Source organism: Anopheles gambiae, chromosome 3 (genome assembly GCF_943734735.2).
Source record: "Anopheles gambiae chromosome 3, idAnoGambNW_F1_1, whole genome shotgun sequence".
NCBI classification, from domain to species: Eukaryota; Metazoa; Arthropoda; class Insecta; order Diptera; family Culicidae; genus Anopheles; species Anopheles gambiae.
In genome coordinates this window covers 62,863,932-62,884,966 of record NC_064602.1, presented here as the reverse complement: position 1 = coordinate 62,884,966, position 21,035 = coordinate 62,863,932, and the positions used below count along the sequence as shown (strand labels likewise).

The 21,035-nt window shown below is 36.0% G+C and overlaps 1 protein-coding gene across 3 annotated transcripts in view; it reads left to right on the top strand.

The window, feature by feature from the left end:
• Positions 1-21,035, top strand: part of LOC133394082 (uncharacterized) — a 41,542-nt gene that overhangs the window by 14,232 nt on the left and 6,275 nt on the right. For 2 of the 3 annotated variants that reach the window (XM_061662732.1, XM_061662734.1), the window contains exon 1: positions 5,714-5,911. The exons of the other annotated variant lie outside the window; for it this stretch is intronic. The gene's annotated coding sequence lies outside the window, so the exon portion shown is untranslated. Of the gene's footprint in view, positions 1-5,713; positions 5,912-21,035 lie in introns of those variants that run through there. 3 annotated transcript variants of the gene reach the window in all.

The window sequence follows — 21,035 nt, the reverse complement described above, 5'->3', positions numbered from 1 at the left end:
GCTGAAGTTTGCGAAATGATGAGACACGAGATGCACAGTTTGAACTCTGGAACTTGACTAAATTTATGAAGGAAAAAAACCCGCTTATATAGTGCAGAAATTCTGGAATTCGAGCTGCCAAACTCGGACTCCATACTGACTACATACCATAGCAGTTGCCCGCTGTGTAATAGAGAAAAGCTGGGTATTCGATCCACGTATGCAATTGAAGTAGAACCGCCATCTATCGTTCTACTGGTTGGGTGTAGTGTAACCATTACGCTTGCTGTAACAATTACGTTCCCGTCGTTCGACAAGTCCAGGGGTCGGCACGCACGGCTGCCCACAACATCAGCATAGCCGAAGAATGTTCTCATCGATATGTGAATACGGTAAGGAAACACATATGAAGCATACTAGAAGTATCCGATTTACGGTAGCCGATGTTATACATACTTTCTCAGCAAAAAATCAGAAAAATATAGCAAGTAATGGAAACAGATTCCATCGTTCTTCTCCTTAACTTTCAAAAAACTTAAAACTTATTCGGCGTTGCGTTTCTAATAGATAAAGCGATTGCTATTGAATGAATATAACCTCAACAAAAAACATCCATGCATCCATGGACCTCAACTGAACCGTTTCAATAAAAAAAACTTTACTGAAGTAGGATGAGTACATTAGCTGTGTAGGTTGTTACTCCAAGATTCTTAGAATTTAATGATCAGTTCAGATAATAAAATCGAAAATACCGTAAGCGCACATCTGTTTCACATTGACGCGCGACGAAGAACGAAACAAAACTGAGAGCAGAAATCTGACCGAGTCTCTCTCGGGCAAATCACTTCAAAGCGCTCTCTCTGTTTACCCGAGAGAGAATCGGGCAAAACACACAACAATTGAAATAATGCATTTCAGTAATGCACATTTTACTAAAAATCAACAAAATCAGTGTCAAATTAGTCGTTTCATTGGATATCAGTCAAGGTGGATTAAAATTATCAGGGACCTTACGACAAGTGACGAATTGTCAAATTGGTGTAGATTCCACCACCTGATATTTTTAATCCACGTTGGATATCAGTAACAAAAATCTAGAATAGAGATACAGGAAGTTCTAGAGATACACGGTACCTCCTGTACGTGGATTCGGAGATACAGGTTTTGCCCGATATACGCCATACTTGACATACGCGATTTTTTTTAATTTGACAGATTTTTGAGCAAATTGTACTGATTTGACACATGAAATATCAAATGCAAAATAAATTCTCGTTTGATTGAATTCCAAAAACCGTCTTAAAGGGTACACTATTGTAATCTGCAGTTGAAATCAGATCAAATTACTAATTTAGTGGCTAAAACCTACCACTTCAAGCAAAAATATGTGAAATAATTAGACTGAAAACCTCTAAATTCGACTTACGCTAATAGTCGAGATTGCTTTTGCTATTGCCGCCGATCCGCATTCAGGCAGCGGTCAGAACCTCGCCGCATGCGATTTTGCCGCAAGCTTTTGTATGGGATTTGACGTTAATGACAGCAATTGCGAATATGCCGCATGCGGTGATGCGGCAAAATCAAAATCATTTGACATTGCCGCATCGCCGCATGCGCATTTCAGATGTCAAATGTCTAAAATCATATCAAATAATGATTATCTTTATAAAGAAACAACAAAATATCATTATAATACCTTGAAAAGCTAGAAAGTTGAGAACACTTTTTTCTTGCCGCATGCGGAAAAATCGCATGCGGCGAGGTTCTGACCGTTACCTCATAGCGCATATCAGCGTATGCGGTTTTCTAAACTTGACAGTTCTTTGAGAAAATTTTACTGATTTGACACATCAATTGTAAAATGCCAAATAACTTCCCTGTTGATCGAATGTTAAAAACCATTTCAAAAGGTTTAAAACTTTTATATTCAGTCAGAATCATATCAAATAATTAATTAGGTGACTAAAACCCCCTACTTGCAACATTATACGAAAATTAGTGACATTTTGGCTAGAAATCCCGAGATTCGACTTATGTGGAAATACGCACACTTCGACGTTATCTGTCGAAATACATATAAATATTATATATATATATATATATATATATATATATATATATATATATATATATATATATATATATATATATATATATATATATATATATATATATATATATATATATATATATATATATATATTTACAGACCCTCCGATAAAATCGCATCTGATGGAGCATAGACACGGGTCTAAGGCTCGTGGCAACGCTCATCGGATGCGATTTTATCGGAAGAGATTTATATGGGATTTGACAGATAACGTCGGACGTGCGATTTCGTCGTCCGACGTTATCTGTCAAATCCCATATACAAATTTGACAGGACGAAATTCTGCACAAATGTCACAAAATACATTTTTGTAGTGAAAGTATATTCATTTGTTATTCATATACGGAGTTTTACACCATTTCCATGCGTATTTTTCAACATATTTTTCGGCAAATTTGTTGGCAGTCAATAGTTCGACAGGTTTTGAGATTAAGCGAAGCAGAACAGTTAACCTATGAAAAGGTGGTGTATATGAAATATTTTATGCTTGTTTTTTTGTTTGGAATTTTAAAATCACGATAAACAAGTTATTTTTCACTTTCAATGCTGCCGAAAATGCGTATGCGTAAGGTAATTATATATTTTTGACAGTTCTATTATGTGGGCTTGTGCCGAAATATTGTTTGTTTGAATAGTTTATAGAGGCTTCCCAAGCGCCACAGATTAAGCTTAAACGACTGAAAAATTGAATATCCATAGAAAAAAATGAAAGCTTCACAGCTTCATTGGTTTGATCAATAGATGGCGTATTACAACTCATCATTATATTGCTATCCTTTTCTTGCAATGTGTTTCGACAAGTTTCATCTTATCATGACCTATATAGCCTTCTAACTTTCTGAGCAAAAATCTATATGAATGGTCGTGTGGTCAGATACGTGTGTACCGACACCAACGACCATTACTCAAATCTCACTTGCTTCAGTACTGGTGGTCTCGGTTGGAGTTTAGTATTTAAACAATCGTATCGCCGTTCTAGTTCTAGCGATGCATAACTTCAATGCGAAACCATACAACAGTACAGAGGAAATGAGAAAGCTTTCCTCCAAGCGATGAAGCTCAACTGGTTGGGAATCCCACAAACAGATGGCGCCACCAGCTTTTTTGCTATTTTTAGAATGCATGAGTCGTTTGCCGTCTGCTAAACAAAGTCTTTCTATATTCCGTTTAGGTAGAGTGCTTGAGTCGTTTAAAAGCCGTTTAGTGGTCGTTTAGTGGATTTGTGGCACTTGGGTTTGGCTCCAACGGAGTTCTTTCGCCTCTTTACGCTTGTGCCGAAACTCATAACAATAACACACTTTGGCTGAATATTCCTTAAATATTTGATCAAAACACAACAATATGTCAATATTTACTACTAAATTTCTTCTATCAAATACGATAAATTTACGATAAATAATGCAATAACTTACGAGAAAAATAGTTATGTGTGAGCAGCCGGTGCCGTACGTTGTAAAGCTGTCACTTTCCTTCAATGGTTGCTCTGTTTATATATCCCATCAAAAAGGCTGTCAAAACGGGCAAAAAAGGCAACATAAAATCCAAAGTCTATATAATACAGAGGTCGATGCATAGCTCGATTTTGGCCCACCATTTTGAAAGCTTATTTTTGACAGTTAGATGAAAAAGTTTGTAAACGATTCCACACAACCAAACACTGTTTAGGCCAATTGTGCTTTTTCTGCACAAAACCTAGTGTAACCATACATTTCCTTCTCATGTACGTGGCATGGAGTAGTTTTTTCACTAATTCATCAGTTAAACACGACCAAAATCAGGAAACAAGTCTATTAGGTTTGGTCCTATTGAGCTGCACATGATTTCGTCCTAATTTTGGGCACTGATCTTGTTATAATTAATAATTGTACTATAATTCTATCTTTTCTTGATATTCGTCAACTTTTTAAGTGCAATATTACGAACAAACGATGTAAAAATGACCGAAAATGCATTCGGACCACTGCATGCACAACAACTAAAACCTCAATGTATGCTACGATTAGCCGGTCTCGTAGTACAGTCGTCAACTCGTACGACTTAACAACATGCCCGTGCCCGTTTTGGGTTAAATCCCCAAATAGACCGCGCCGCCATACGTAGGACTGACTATCCTGCTATGGGGGGGGAATCAATTAGTCACTGAAAGCCAAGCTCACAAGTGGGCACAGGCAGGCATTGACCGACATCGGTTGTTGAGCCAAAAAAAAAAAAAAAAAAAACAAATGCTACGATGAAACTATTGAAGCTTTTTCATCCAGCTGTCAAAACTTTCCCACGCTTTTTGATCAAATGTTCTGGACGACTCGACCTCTGTATTATATAGACTTTGATAAAATCAATGATAAAAAAGCTTTTTTACACAAAATAGGAACAATCCAAGGTGTATGGATATTAGGAGGTGAAGTGCTTCAAAGCAAATTGACATTTCACGACTTGACATAACAATACTCGGGGCTCCGGTATTAAAATCGGGAAGGGCAGGAGAGGGGCAAAGAAAATTGTATGCGATTTGACATAATAATACTCAATGATGGCGCCCGGAAAACGCGCTAATAATTCACCTTCTTCATGAACACACCTTGCTTGACATAACAATACTGTGAGCTCTGGTATTTCAATCGGAAAGGGCTGGAGGGGGGTATAGAAAATTGTACGCGATTGGACATAACAATACTCAATGATGGCGCCTGGAAAACGCGCTAATAATTCACCTTCACCTTAATAAACACACCTTGGAACAATCTGCCGAAAATAGGAGCAAAACAATGTTTGTATTTTCACTAATATTTCTAAAAAATGGCTTTGAAGTGGCAAATAAAAAATAGCGAAACGTGCTACAATAGTTTACCAACCAAAATAACATTACTTTCCCTGAAAAGTAATAAAACATGAGGGTGTATCAGCAGTTTTTTTTTTAAACGGGACTCGCCCTCGCACGGACAGTCGAATAACACGGATAATGAGTCAAAGTATTTATTTGATCACAAAATCCTAGTTTGTTTTTGTAATAAATATTATGTTTTAGTAAAACCTAGCCAGTTTTATAAACTTCATGTTTTTCCGAAGAGAACATGTGAAATGTGCTGTGAATTATAGCGTATTTTGTTATGACAAAATGCTCTGATAACCGCTATTTCAAATATCCTCCTCAGCACGCAATGTCATCTAAGTATTGAACTGTCATTTTTCAACAGCACGGATAAACGGACAACCGGATAAAAGGTACCCGGATAAACGGCGCTCCACTGTACTTCTGAAACAAAATATCGATGGCAATCAGAGGTTTGAGCTTTTCGTCGTTCATGTGTAAGGGCGGTGGCAACGCTCATCGGATGCGATATTATCGGACGAGATTTATATGGGATTTGACAGATAACGTCGGACGACGATCGCACGTCCGACGTTAGCTGTCAAATCCCATATAAATCTCGTCCGATAAAATCGCTTCCGATGAGCATTGCTGTTTTTTGCTGTTGACAAGCAGTTTTTACAGAGTTGACAAATTTTAAACATTTTGTCACCTCCGTGGCGCCGCGCCTATACAGAATACAAAATTAACTTTGTTGACATTCAACGTACGCAGCCAAATCAACACTTCGACACAAAACGCAGCCAACCATTTGGTTGACGTTTATTGACAATACACACATCGAGAGGAGCGGACGTGCGCGCTCTGCAATTGCTTCATTTTACTTGTAGTACCCACCGTAATAAAAGTGTGAATATTGATAAGTGAGTGATTTCTAACCCGCAGTGCACGTAATTGCGTACGCTTATTCCAAAATCGAGGTGTGGTTGGTGTTTTGTTTCAACAATCATCAGGTATGTTTTGGGCATGCTTGGCAACTAGGTTGCAGGCTATCAATTGCGGAACGTCATTCAAGGGCTGTCATTTTTTCATGTACTCGGCGAATTTGACATTTCGGAAAGCATCACACGATGCAGTGTTTTTCGAACCACCCGTTGTTAATTTATTGGCAGAATGTACAGACGCGAAAAATATTGTTTACTTTCTATTTAATCTCTCAGGGCTTTCGTTTTGTATGCAAATGATTTCCGAAGCAGCAAGGCAAAAGTTTTTGTTTGTTTTTTTTTTCGCTCTATTTTTTTGTTTTTCCAAGAGTACGAATGAATCCCTCAAATTAATTTATCAGCCAATTGCACCTGTTCTCTTCAAAGTTAGAAAATAGACAGTAAACGTAATCGCATCAAAAGTTTCGCATGAGTTTGTTTGAAGAGTGGTTCCTATTTTTAAAATCTTCAATTCTTTTCAATAAGGTTCGTTATGTTAGTATATATTTTTTAACCCGGCTTTTCCAAACAAACGCATGATTTTTAGTTAAAGTTTATGCTGTTTAATTCCGACTTTATTTGACAGCCCTATAACTTTTAAGTAGAGGCTACGGCATTAAACGAAAACAAAATGGATAATTAACACAGAATACATCATCAGCATTGTGTTACCCTTTGGCATCGGTATCAAAATCGGAAGGGCTGATACGGGGTCAACACTCCGTGTGTGTATACAGGGATTGACAGATCCTAAATAACCAAATCGGCTTCAACTCACTGTAAAGCCACTCCAAGCCCTCGTGGGTTAGTGGAGATCGATTCTGTCGTTAACTCACCAAATTTTAGAACAATTGGAGTGGTCAGTTCTGATAAGATGTATTGACCTTGTCCAAGCTTGGCCCACCTTTTCTAAACATGTTGACTAGAAAAAGATGGATCATGTGCGAGCTAAGGTCAATATGCTGAACAGGATTTCAACACATTGATTATTTTAACTCATTCACGTACATCATAGCATAACTTCGGGAATAGTATTAGTCTATAAAATGTGCAGATTAGTCAATAAAATGTGCACTGACCAGCGAAATGAAAGAATCCATTTGCTAGTAAACAAACACACAGAAACACATTTTACACAAAGATGTTTCACAAAAAATCAATAGACACACGTTTAATAGCTTTCTTTTCATGATTCATCACATTTTGGGGTGAAACATGTTGAGGAAATGAATTAACCGTGCATAAAAAAATGTACTTCAACAACATCGAAGTGGCCGCCAGTGTGGCCAGATTTTTTTTGACAGTTTTCGGTAGGAGCGTCAAAATTATATCGGTAGTTTTCGGTAGTTTTTGGTATGTTTTGAAGTGTTAAGCGGAGGGACGGGGGGAGGTGTGGTAATCTGCACGAGAAAATACATTCTTTTTTATTTAAAGAAGATGCCTCAGATTTGGTTCATAGCAGTCACACAAATGAAGCCTTTCTGAAGTGTCGATCTGAAAATTGTACTAGAGATTTTAAGCCAACGGATTGAGATGCAGATTTCCTTTTCTCGGGGTTCCACTCGGTCGCATAGAACCACTCGCAGTGGCAGTGCTAAATCGAAATACAATTTTATCGTATGTGCTGTCAGCAGCTATTTCGATTGATATTATGATTATTTTGATCAATTGGTCAGTTGAACGATAACAATAACGATAAAAAACATGCGTTTGAGCTTGTTCCTACAAATCTTGTATAATTCCATTTCTTTTATTCAGCCGTTTGACAAAATTAGCTTTAGCATTAGTTGTCAAATCCCATATAAAATTTTACCGCATGTCCAATTTCATCGCATCTCATGAAGTACAGATACGGGCCTTAGTTGTCAGTGTTGAACTGCTGGAACCGGCCACTAGTGATTTCCATATTTAATATATAGTTTACTGCATTAAATCATTTGGGAAATGGTTTTATGAGAAACAGCGATGCATCATGTGAGACTTTGTACAAATATTATTCGTCCAAATTTTGTAAAAAATCTAAAAAATATTTGGTATAAATATACAAAAAAAACTTACTTATTTACTTTACAATTACAGCTAATATAACATAAACAAACTCAAACTAATTAAGAATTCATACTGTGACTGTTTAAAAAAATCAAATTATTTTTTTTTTGAAATGGTATACGGGCCAGTGCCGGTCTGGTGGTACAGTCGTCAACTCGTACGACTTAACAACATGCCCGTCATGGGTTCAATCCCCGAATAGACCGTGGCCCCATACGTAGGATTGACTATTCTGCTATGGTAACAATAAGTTTAACCCACCAAATTGATAATTTTTTAGCTTTGTTTGATGCAATTGGATTTTTAGTACAAGAAATTGGTGGCGTTTTCGGTATCTTGGTTATTTGGGACGTCTTCCACAATATCACCAACCATAAGCGATAAACATCAATCTTCTAAATACATAGCGGAATTTGGGGCAAGTGTGTCATCTGAAGCATTTCACGTTATACCTCACTAAAACTTGTTTAGCACATGCTGATTTATATCTCATAGCCATTTTACATCTATTCCCTCACCTAAAAATGAGTTTCGCTTGAAATAAGTGCAAACAAAACTATTTTTGAAGCGTTTTAAAAATGGTCGAAAAACACGTTGTTTTTTAGGCTATGGGGTAAGAGTGCTATGCGTATGGGGCAAGACGGCTACCTGGAGGAAATAAACGTATTTTTCAGACAATTGATTATTTTTACGTGTGACACTAGTGTATTTATTCCTCCATGTCTTGAGTCAACAATGAACCTTTTTTGACCAAAAACCAAATCGCAATATGGTTTGTTACTGGATTTATTTCCGGGGTAGAATCCGCTCATTATAGCGCACCATACATACCGCTGCACGCTACACCAATGTTAACATTTTTGATAGCTCGTGCTTATGAAATAGAGTGGCACACTTGCCGCAAATAGAGGTGGCTCTTTTGCCCCAAAAGGTGTAACTTTTATGAAATTGAATTTTTCAGCGTTAAAATAAAGTTTATTTTCAATTATTTCCAGAACAAATTTCACGTTTTCTCAGCTTTACGCAGGTATACATATTTTATCGGTTGTTTGGTCCTAAGTTTTTTGCCTTATTTGGTATGGTTGAAAAACTATAATTTTCTGCTCAATTTTGATACTCAACATAAAGCAGTTCAAACAACGGGAAAATTGATAAAACTATATAAAATTTAATACAGTATACAGTAGACATCAGGATAAAACCATCTGTATATTCAATTGGTCATTTAACACAAGTTTTAATGTAAAAGATGTTTGTGGGCACTCTTGTCCGTATGGCACTCATGGCCCAAATTCTGCTACACATTGTACCAGACTTTGTTATGGATCGAGCTGTCAAATATTGTGTCGATGTATTAGTGAGGAAGAACACCATAAGCCCACCTTCTATTACAATTAACCTCACATCGTATCCCAACAATTGCGTGCCAACTCAAAGTTCATGTAGGATACAGATGCATAGCTCTTTTTTGCACTAATACATTAAAATATAGGACTTGATAGCTCGTTCATTTTTACATGCATGCAAATCAAATCTAATGAAGTGTTAATTTGGTGACAATTTTTGTATATTATGGTGGTCTGATTGAGTATCTTAATTTTATAGAATCATAAAAAACAAACAAGTTTTCCTAGCGTCAATTCGCTCTAAATATAAGGGTTTTTTTCAAAATGAACTGTTTTCTTAGCACCAGATTCTTAACAATATAACAAACTAGGTGTTTTTCTGGAGTCTTTTATAACGTTTTTGTATAATAATTTTAAATAACTATTTCCATTGGAATATCATCAAACAATACCGTTTTAAAAATGATTTACAAAAAATTTCTTAGTTACGAAAAGTTATGAATACAAAATGCAAACAATCAAACTAAATGATGTAAATATCAAACGAAGACTTACGTTTCTTCTACTTACTTTCATGTTCATTTCCGTCCGGTTTCACTACACCGGGAAACAACCGTACCGCAATCAAACTCGCTGAATTGAGTGACTTTGCTGAGAGAGCGGTGTGGTAATCAGTTTGCATTGTGTGGAGGGGTATCAGCGCTTAATTGTAAGATCTTGGTGTTATTTAAATAATACAAAATGTCTTACAAGTTTTGGTATCAGTGCTCCATCGGATGTGATCTGTTAAGTGCTTTTTTATTGATACAGTCGTTGCCGTAAAATTTTTGCTATAAGTCACTATTTTTTGTCTTGAAGGTACCAATTTTTGACAGCACTCATCAATTTTTATCTCTAAGGCATCAATTTATGATAGTGCACATCAATTTTTGATTCAAACTCATCAATTTTTGACAGCGCGCATCAATTTTTCTCACATGCCTACCATCTTTATACTTTATGGTAAAAATAAACATTGATATTATTCATAAACACAAATAAATAATATAAATCAATTAATGTCAAAGAAAAAGAAGTTCTATTTATTTCAAATAACTTACAAACTAAATAACATACGTATTTCACATCAGAAAATTCTATAGTTCTATCTTCACAACTGAGTTACTAATCTTCAATAACTTTTTCATTCTGGCAACGCGGTAGATAATTAAACAAATTGCTCAAACAATTTTCACAATCCATTCTTTTGATCAGAGTACTTCCGTTGTCTACCATGTTAACTATTTCCTCATTTTCTAGATTTCCTCGTTTAACAATGTTCTTCCATATGATGAACATGTTCTCAATAGGGTTTAAAAATACAGAATAAGGAGAAAGAAACAATATTTTGAACCCTACTTGAGCTTCGATCAGTTCTTTCACTCTACCGGAATGATAGAATCGAACATTGTCCATTACTAGCACGCCAGTTGTTATATTTTTTTGTGCCAATGTGTCAAAAAGTTCCTCCAAGAACGTATCAAATGAATTTGTATTAAATGGGAAAGGTTGGGATCAATAGGCAACTATCTCATGCTTGCTCATGGCACAACAAATTGAAATAATACCTGATCGCAAATACTCTTCTGTCGTATCCAGATCGCAGCAATACGCTGAATCCAACTTTATCTATGAAAATTACAGTCAGTCCAAAAAGTATTCGTCTAGCTGAATATTTTTCAGAAAAAGGCGAATTATGGCCGTAATACGTATGGGGAGATAAAAGTAATGATGAGGTTCGATAAAGAGACCATCAATACACACGTACTGCTAAAAAATAAGCATTAAAATAGTGCAATAACAACTAATTTATATAAAAACTAAAAAAAAATCATTTGATTGGCACGCAAAAAGTATTCGTCTATCTAGCTTTTTAATCATTTACACTGGACAAACACTACGTAGACGTGAATTGAATTTATTATTATCAATCTACTGGTGACTTCTTTCTAAATTAATGCATTTCTGTTGTTTCAATTGCACTTCAAGCGGTCAGAGAGGCACTAAAGACGGGGGAGTTAAATGATTGGAGCATGATGGCGAAAATCGTATCTTTAACTTATGCACAACCAATCCTACCAATTTTTGAAGGTTACAAAATGTGTGGGAGGCCTCGTTCCTTCATTTGATCAGAGTTTGGCCATTTTTCTGACACTAATTGTGTGACAAACTGCCATGTAAGCAGCCATCCTTAACGATTAATCTAACGAAAGAAGCGGTTTAATGTCCAAAAAAATTAAATTTTACCAAGGAATCAGTGCATTTTTTGATGACCAATAAGATCAGGAAAAGAGATGGGTCACATTTGGTTGATGGGCCATGCTGCATTTCATCGTAGCTGGTCATGTAATAGCTTGAATGAGTGAGTTGTTACAAACATGTTTTGTTTGAATAATACCGTACACAGAAAGTGGCCAAATCTGTTAAGGTGCATCAAATAATTCAGGAATTTATTTCAAATTAGGCTCTACTAACATATTAAAACATGTTTAAATCGCCAAGGTTATACAGCCGACGTCTACCATAGCGAAAACAGTCTACTAAGGTGCAGCAGCAAAACCTCGTGTAACGGTAGCACTATGATGTCATGATACTAGGTCTCCGTGAGGAAAGTTGAGCTAAAAAAATGATTCAAATTGATAGGAGACAAGATGGAGAAACATATTCATGACGTTTTTAAGTACTTTGAGTCCCAGTTCTGAGAAATTTTACTTAAAATGTATCACATGTTTCAAGAACAGTCGAGCTGGAGAACATACAGAGCATTGTCATTTGCCCGAAACACCAAACCAGCTGACACCAAAATGATGAAAATGGATTAGTAGACTCTCAATAAGATATCAGTTGCCATTTTTTCAATGGAACTTGGCCACGTAGTCTGGAAATGCCATTTTTCTACCAGAGAATAATTGGAACAAGTCTTGTAGGATGAGTGGATCAAAAATACGCCTTTTTAAAGGTTCAAATGAGTTCTTGCGTTGTGCTAGTAGTCATCAATAGTCATAAATGCAATAAGAAACAAGATCAGGACATTTTTTGATTCCATAACCTTTGTTTTCATACGCTTATTACGCCAAAAGTCTGATAGACGAATACTTTTTGCGCACCAATCAAATGACTTTTTTTAGTTGTTTAAATAATTTAGTTGTTATTGCACTATTTTAAAGCTTATTTTTAGCAGTACGTGTGTATTGATAGTCCATTTATCAAACCCCGTGATTACTTTTACCACCCCATGCATTTTGCGGCCATAATTCGCCTTTTTCTGAAAAATATTCAACTAGACGAATACTTTTTGGACTGACTGTATGTTAGCTTCAGGCATCGTAGCTAGTGTGCCATAAACTCCAGAGCATATGTCTTCCTTATGCTAATTGTAGAACTACAGTTTCGTCTTACAGGTATTCTTGATGTGCGTGTAAGAAAAATTAAAACCTTTTATCGTTCGCTGTAAAGTGAAGGTGCTAACTAAAAGGTTGCATTCATTTTGAAGCTTATTTTTGATGGCCTTTAAGGATAAGCAGCAATCCTCATCCAACCATCTCCTTATATATTCTTGTGCATCCTAAACATGGATGGATTACCCCTTTTTCGCGATATTTTTCACAATAGCTAGGTCTGTAGTACGTTTAAAGTTTAAGATTTCGCAAATTTCTTTCGGATTTTTTCCACTGTTATACAAATGGCACACACGTTCTCTGTTTGCATCTGTTGTTATATTATTTTTCTTTTCGTGCTTTGATTTAAGTCCATTTTACTTAACACAAATAAAAAAAAATGTTGTGTATTATTGGTAGATGTAAAAACTTTTCCAATGCCAATTTATGCTGGAAGTTAAGTCATATAAATGAGTATCGAAGCCAAAATTGAAGTTTTATTGATAAACTTATCAATTATCAATAACATGCCAATGAAATTGTACAAAATTTTGATAGTTGTTGATAGTAGTGTAGTCTTTAGGAACATTTTCTCCTTTTCGGCCTGGTTTGTTTGGACTAAAATTGTACTCAAAATATTAGCACTGACATCGTGAATGTCAAATGACATTTGATAAATACAGTACGTGCTGTTTAATTGTTACTCTTTTAAAATATAAATATGTTTATTCCTTGGAGTATCTTCATTGTATTCAAGTCGCATAACTTAATTCTATTAAACCATAATTCTTCATCGTTATTGATTTCTGCGCATCTTACTATCAAACTAGATAAATTAGTTGTTTATGAGTTGGACGAAAAACTTAAGAGCTTTGAACACGTTCACATAAATATGCACACAATTAAATAGCACGTTTATTCGAGGTCTGTTAAAATTCGGTTTATAGCTAGCGCCTTGAAAGCTTGAAAACAAGATTCTAAAAAGATACACGTATACATGGATGATGGTATGATGCATGGAAACAAGAAGTAAATACAAAGATTTTTCAGATGCTTACACAAAAAGCAAATTATTTATTTTGTTACAATAATTGCTCATAAATAGTAATTAATCCGCTTTTGCTCATAAATAGTAATTAATCCACCTTAATCCTCTGAAAAAAGTAAATTGACTCGTTTTTCTCATGTCAAAAATAGAAGCCTAACCGTAGCAATAGACCAAAGTGGGTTTATTATACAGGTGGGCTTATCCCGAACAAATTGACAGCCGTACTGTAGAAAAATGAAAACGAAATGACAGGAGGGGATTCGATCATTTGTTGATGTGTGCGTGTGAATTCCAATGGCTATTTTGGATGATGTGTCGTAGTGTGGGTGAAAAACTACGTATCACAATCGAATCCCCTCCTGTCATTCGTTCGTCCAATATGGCCTTCCCGCCAAACCTATAAGCCCACCTAGTCCCTATACCCACTTTGCAATAGACGATGCGCAATCTCAGATTGCGCATATATTTATCTGTCAAACGGGTCGATTTGATATATTTATCTGTCAAAAAAAATTTATATATCTCGGACATATAATCTTGAAAATTTATGCGCAATCTTGGCGCAATCTGAAAATGTATGGAAATGACGTTTATAGCTCAGGATTGGCTTCGCGAAATGACTTATGTTTTGATAAAACGAATATATGCGCAATCTGAGACTGCGCATCGTGTATTAATACGGTAAGGGTCAAAAATACATGACTTAGAGTCAAAATTTGGTGCGTTAGAGTCAAAAATTGATGCACACTGTCAAAAATTGATTCCTTACAGACAAAAATTGATGCGCACTGCTCATAATTGATTACTTAGCGACAAAAATTGATGTGCACTGTACATAATTGATTCCTTAGCGACAAAAATTGATGCGCACTGTCAAAAATTGATGGTATAGAGCCAAAATTGGTATAGATGGTATAGGGCAGGTGGTAAAAATAGGTGGCAACGACTTTATTTCGGTCACAAAAATTATCACAGTCCGGTGTGGTCACAAATCCGTACGTAATACTCGAATTCGCAGTATACAATTCCTGTTAATTTGTTGTGTTTGATGGATGCCCTTTTTGGAAAATATTTTAGTATTTTTTTGATACATTGAAATATTTCTTTCAATTTTTCAGTAATTAAAATTTAGGATATTACTTATTTTTGGCCAAAATTCTAATTTTGTAAGGCTGGAAATAGACGAACCGAGATCTCGGTTCGTCTATTTCCAGCCTAAGAGTTTTTTTTTTTAATATTCGAAATTTTGTCTGTGTATTTGTCGCCTACTGCCCTTCTCGATTGATTTTTTCCAATCAGACATCTAAAATAGCAAGCATATTTCATAGAGCAATCTAGTCCAATTTCTCTATTCGACTCGAATCAAGTAAAATAATATAATAAGTGTGTATATTTTAAAGTTTCACTCGCAAAGCCCAAAATATGTTTATTAAGTATATTGAATTGAAAAAATATTGTAGATAAAATACATGAATAAGGCCCGTGTCTGAGCTCCATTGGATGTGATTTTATCGCACGTGCTGTCAAACGCTTTTTCGTATAATATTGCAATTATTTGGATGATTTTAATAATATAACGATTATGAAAAATTAAGTTGAGATTGTTCCTACAAAACACCACACATTTAGTTTGACGGATAAAATCGAATGCGGCGTCCGACGAAATCAAAAAAATTTGATTCCGTCGTACGACGAAATCGCATGTCCGACGTTATCTGTCAAATCTCATATAAAATTTTGACAGGATTATGTCAAATCGCATACAATTTTCTATGCCCCTCTCCTGCCCTTCCCGATTTTAGTACCGGAGCCCCGAGTATTGTTATGTCAAGTCGTGAAATGTCAATTTGCTTTGAAGCACTTCACCTCCTAATATCCATACACCTTGCTCCTAATATGCATACAGCTTGGTTTGGCGCAAGATGTGTTCATGAAAAAGGTGAATTATTAGCGCGTTTTCCGGGCGCCATCATTGAGAAATGGTATGTCAAATCGCATACAATTTTCTAAACCCCCCTCCAGTCCATTCCGATTTTAATACTGTAGCTCCCAGTATTGTTATGTCAAGTCGTGAAATATCAATTTATTCTGGAGCACTTGCCCTCCTAATATCCATACACCTTGGTTTGGCGCACTGTTCGCACAAGTCAAAATAACGGAAGTGATTCTTCTGTGGTTACAGCATATAACGTGATAATGACGGATATTATTTATGAGTGTTAGGTAAATGCGTTTTCTTTGGCTACTCAGCACATTTTCTAAGTTTGCTTCACTAATGTTTTTTTACTGAAAGCTATTCAGTAATAGATAGTTTTGCTGAATTTCAGCATTAATGTTATGTTTTTAATGATCTTCAGTAAAACATTTTACTGAATGCATTTCAGTACAGCAAATTTTACTGAAAATCAAATAGCTGATAAGTGTCAAATTTGTCGTCTCACTAAATATCAGAATCAGATATTACTGAACTGCTGAAAAAAATAGTGTGTAGCTTCATGCCAGACAAGGTACGTATCAACTAAAAACAGTCTTGACTAAGCTAACCTCAAAAGCTAGAATGATTTGTTTATCTTTTTTTTTTAACTTGCAACAGGGTATATGTTTTGCTTATAGTAATTCATTTTAAAATCGAAACTAGGTTATGTAAGCCTGTAAAGTTGATGATAATATCATAAGACCGGCTTATCATTTCATTTCTTTTACATATACCGAGAGAGCAACTGACAGCATGCTTTGATAGCGACTGACAGCATTTTCGGTGAGAGAAATCTCTTCGGCATGCAAAGAACAATGCTGAACAAAATTTCAATTTGCAGTTTATGGTGAACGAATTATAGTTAGTCTTTTTGCAGTTCAATAAGCACATACATATTTATTAAAAGCAAATGGAATTTTCTTGACTTTATTTTAGCGATTAAAATCGATTTTTTCCAATATCGTTCAAAAATTTCATCTTGGTGCTTTTCGGAGCTTCTAGACACAGTGTAAGTTGTCACAGCAGTCTCGTTAAAAATTAACCAGATTCAGATTAACCATGTTGAGAACGCCAGGCTGGCATTTAGTGCCGTGTCTGTGCTGCATCGGGTGCGATTTTATCGGAAGGCCCGTCAAAATTTTACATGAGATTTGACAGATAACGTCGAACGTGCGATTTCGTCGTACGACGCAATCAAAAATTTTTGATTACATCAGACGTCGCATCCAATTTTATCTGTCAAACTAAATGTGGGGTGTTTTGTAGGAACAATTTCAACTTAATTTTAGGAAACATCCAAATAATCGCAAATTTATACGAAAAAGCGTTTGGCAGCACGTGCCATAAGATCGCAAGCGATGAAGCACATACACGGCCCTTATCACGGCAATCTTAAATCGACTGTCCCGAGCTGCATTCGAGGATTCACCTCTATGTTCCTGCCGGAATACTCCGTCGCCGGCCGATGCTGGCAGTCGATGAAACCCGAAAAAACCTTTGGCTCTCGCAACACCCTTCTTTGTATGTGACGTCTAAAAAATTCAGCTAACGATGTCTATGAGCCTGAAATAACGGGAGTAGAACTGACTACACGTTTAAGTGTTTGAAATGCGTCCAACAATAACAATATATAAATGTTCTGTTCGTCATCTAATGTATATTGTAAACAACATTTGTCTCGAGAGGGCTTTATGGTCCATCGATTCATAAATACTAAACTAAATTTGACAATATTCTTCTTCTTCTTCTTCTTCTTCTTCTATGGTGAAGCAAAATTTAGTCTTCTATGTTTTATAAAGCCTATGCTTTATAAAGTCATATTCAAAGACGTACCGCTCTTAATTTTTCGACTGCCTGAGTCATATACCTCTCCGATGTTGGTAACCTTGTATTTGTGTCGTTTTCTTGCTGATAGTTCTGACATTTCTATGTTGTGTTTATGATTTGTCTTTCAGAGTTTATATGATCATGGTGTCTTGCTTTTGCTTTTGTATGCTTTTCAAATTTACTGTTTTTTACATGGTGATTTTTGTGTCTTGTATGAATCTAATTATTTCCTTTTTTATTTTTCCGTCATTATTTTTCCAGTGTTTGATAAATAGATCTTCTCGGATGTTAGTCATTCATTGTCTTTATTTCGTTTGCATTGATGTTTATCGTTTTATGCCAGTTATCTCTTTTAAACCCTTTCTGGTATTCTTCGATTTTTTTTCCTTTATGTTGGATTTCCGTTGTGCACCATTCCTTCGTTTGAAATATCATTCTTTGTTGAAAAACAAGTTTTATATAACTTTTTCTTAATTTGTTTTCCAGTATGTAGTCTGCCGTCAATCCCTTTTTTGCTAAATCATCAGCCTTTTCATTTCCTTCAATATTGATATGTCCCGGCAACCATCGGATTTGTGCATTTATATTTCAACTGTTTCTAATGAAATTGTATGTACTTTCCTCTATGTCGTTGTTATATTGTTCTCTTTTGATGATGCTGCAAGCCGCTTTGCTATCCGTATATAGTATAGGGTTGTGTATGTTGTTTTACACTGCTATTTTTAGTGCCTTATCTATTGCAGTCAATTCTACTGATGTAATAGGTGTGTTGTTTTTCAATTTATATTTGTGATTCGAGTACATATTTATGTTGTTGTGTGGTTTGATATATATAGCTATACCACAACCGTCATCTTTTCTGCTTCCATCCGTGTAAATAATGGAATTTGTTTTTCTGAAAAACTTTATTTCTTGTTGGTAATGTTTGTTTGTCTATAATGTGGAGTTTTCGTTATATTATCCGGAACATTGGAAGTTATCGATACTCTTTTAGTGGTATCATTGATTACTATTTTATCCATTTTGTTTATGATGTTTTTGTTTTCTTCATATATTTTTTCGTAATATGTTTTGAATTTGTTATTGTTGTTTCTTGTGTTGCAATTTAGGTTTGTGTCACATAGTAGGTTTCTATGAATTATTGAATGTGCAATCTCTTTTGCTTGCTCATTGCTCGCGAGGTATTTTGCTTTTATGCTTAAAGGAATTGTTGTAAATTACTAGGGTAATTTTCGGAGCTTAGAGAAAACACGTCTTGTTTGGTTGGATGCAGTAACGGAAGAGGGTTTTCTTTATTCCTAATTTTGACAATATAATTCTCTCTATTTGCTATAAAATTTCGTTCTGTGTTTTCATTACTAAATCCAGTTCTCATGAGAATCATCTTGCGTTGGTTCATAACAACACTCCTCCTCAACGCAAGTTCCCTTACGCTGTCGTTGTATATCTCACAGTGAAACACTTAACCCTATCAAGCTTACTAACTTCTGTATTCTAATCCTGGCTAATGGTTTAGTTAATATATCCGCGATCATTTCTTCTGTTGAACAATAGACGCAGCTGATCTGTCCTTTCTTAATTAGATCCTTAGTAAAATGATAGCGCGTTGCAATATGCTTAGTTCTATTACTCAACTTTTCGCCTGATAAGATTTTCAAACAGCTCTGGTTGTCTTCGTGAATAATAACTTCCTGTACATCGTTTAATTCCTCAAGAAGTAATTTCAACCACAGCGCTTCCTGTATCCCTTCTGATATTGCGACAAATTCTGCTTCGGCTGTTGATAACGTTACGCATGATTGCTTTCTACAAGTCCAACTAACCGTACCGCCGTTTACTTTAAAAACATATCCACTGTTGGATTTTCTATCTATTCTGTTCTCGGCCCAATCTGAGTCACAATAGCCAATTATACCATTATCGCATCCTTTTTCGCTCAATCGTAGACGATAGTTAATGGTTCCCTTTAAATATCTCACAACTCTCTTTAACTCACACCAATCGCGTTGTGTGGGTTTACTTATCTTTTGGCTAAGTATTGATACGGCTGCCGATATATCTGGTCTCGTGTTAATCGCAATATAAAGCAATTTGCCTATTAACTGCTGATACTCCTTATTATCAGAAAGTTCGATTTCTTCTGCTTCGATCTTTATGTACCCTGGATCAAGAGGAATACTAGAAGGCTTTGCATCTGTTAATCCACTAGAGATAATTACATCTTTGATGTAGTTGCGCTGATTAACAAAATAATCTCCTTGCTTATTTTTCTCTACTTCTATTCCAAGAAAGAATCTTATGTCGCCCAAAATGTTAACCTCAAACGACTTTTTCAATTCAGCAAGCAATGATTCAATCATGTCAAGATTATCTCCCGCAACTATCAAATCGTCTACATATACTAAGACGTAGCACCATTCCTTTCCGCATCTTTTCCTGTACAAGCAACTGTCTGCTAAGCAATTCGTATATCCCTGGCGCTTTAGTTCTTGATCAAGTCTCTGATTCCACGATCTTGCTGATTGTTTTAAGCCGTATAGCCCTTTCTTCAATCTACAAACCTTGTTATCTTCCACTTTCACACCTTGTGGAACTTTCATAAAGATTTCTTCTTCTAAATCGCCGTACAGAAACGCGGTCTTAATATCGTACTGCTTTACCGCCATTCCCCTTTTTGCCGCAATCCCCATTAGCACACGGAAAGTCGTCTGCTTAACAACTGGTGCAAATACCTCATCATAGTCAGTTCCAAACTGCTGACTAAACCCTTGCGCAACAACACGAGCTTTGTAACGCAACAAATTTCCATCCACATCTCTCTTAGTCTTGAAGACCCACTTGCTGCCTATCGCCTTCCGTCCCGGTGGTAGGTCTACCAGTGACCATGTATTGTTAGCCTCAATAGACTGAAGCTCTTCTTGGATAGCATCCATCCACTGTTTAGCATCTTCAGACTTCATAGCTTCAGCATAGTTTCTGGGATCTTCTCGCTGCGAGAAAACAACTAACGCTTCATCAGACTCGCTCTCTGGTGTCGTATAGTCCGAGTCACTCGATACGTTTTCTGCTTCGTTAGCTAATGTTGATGAAGGAACAAATTTGCGATTAATGACATAATCTTTGTACTTGCTTGGAAGTTTGTGTTGTCGTTGACTGCGCCTTGGAGTTTCATTGCTCTGATCAAACCTTGTTGGGGTTTCTTCTGTCTGACCATCCGATGCTTCTTCTGTTGGTGAAATATTAATCGGATTATTACGTGTACTATTTGACTCATCCTTTCCTTCAGCAAAAAACAGTTCCAGAAACTCAACAGGAGTTGTTTGTTCCTTGCCAAAACCTTCACATTGACCTTCATCAACGACAATAATATCACGACTGATAATTATTTCGTTGGTGGCAACGTTAAAAACTCTAAATCCTTTTGTGTTGTGTGCATAACCAAGGAAAATGCACCGTTCGGATTTTGGATCGAGTTTTACTCGTTTCTGCTTAG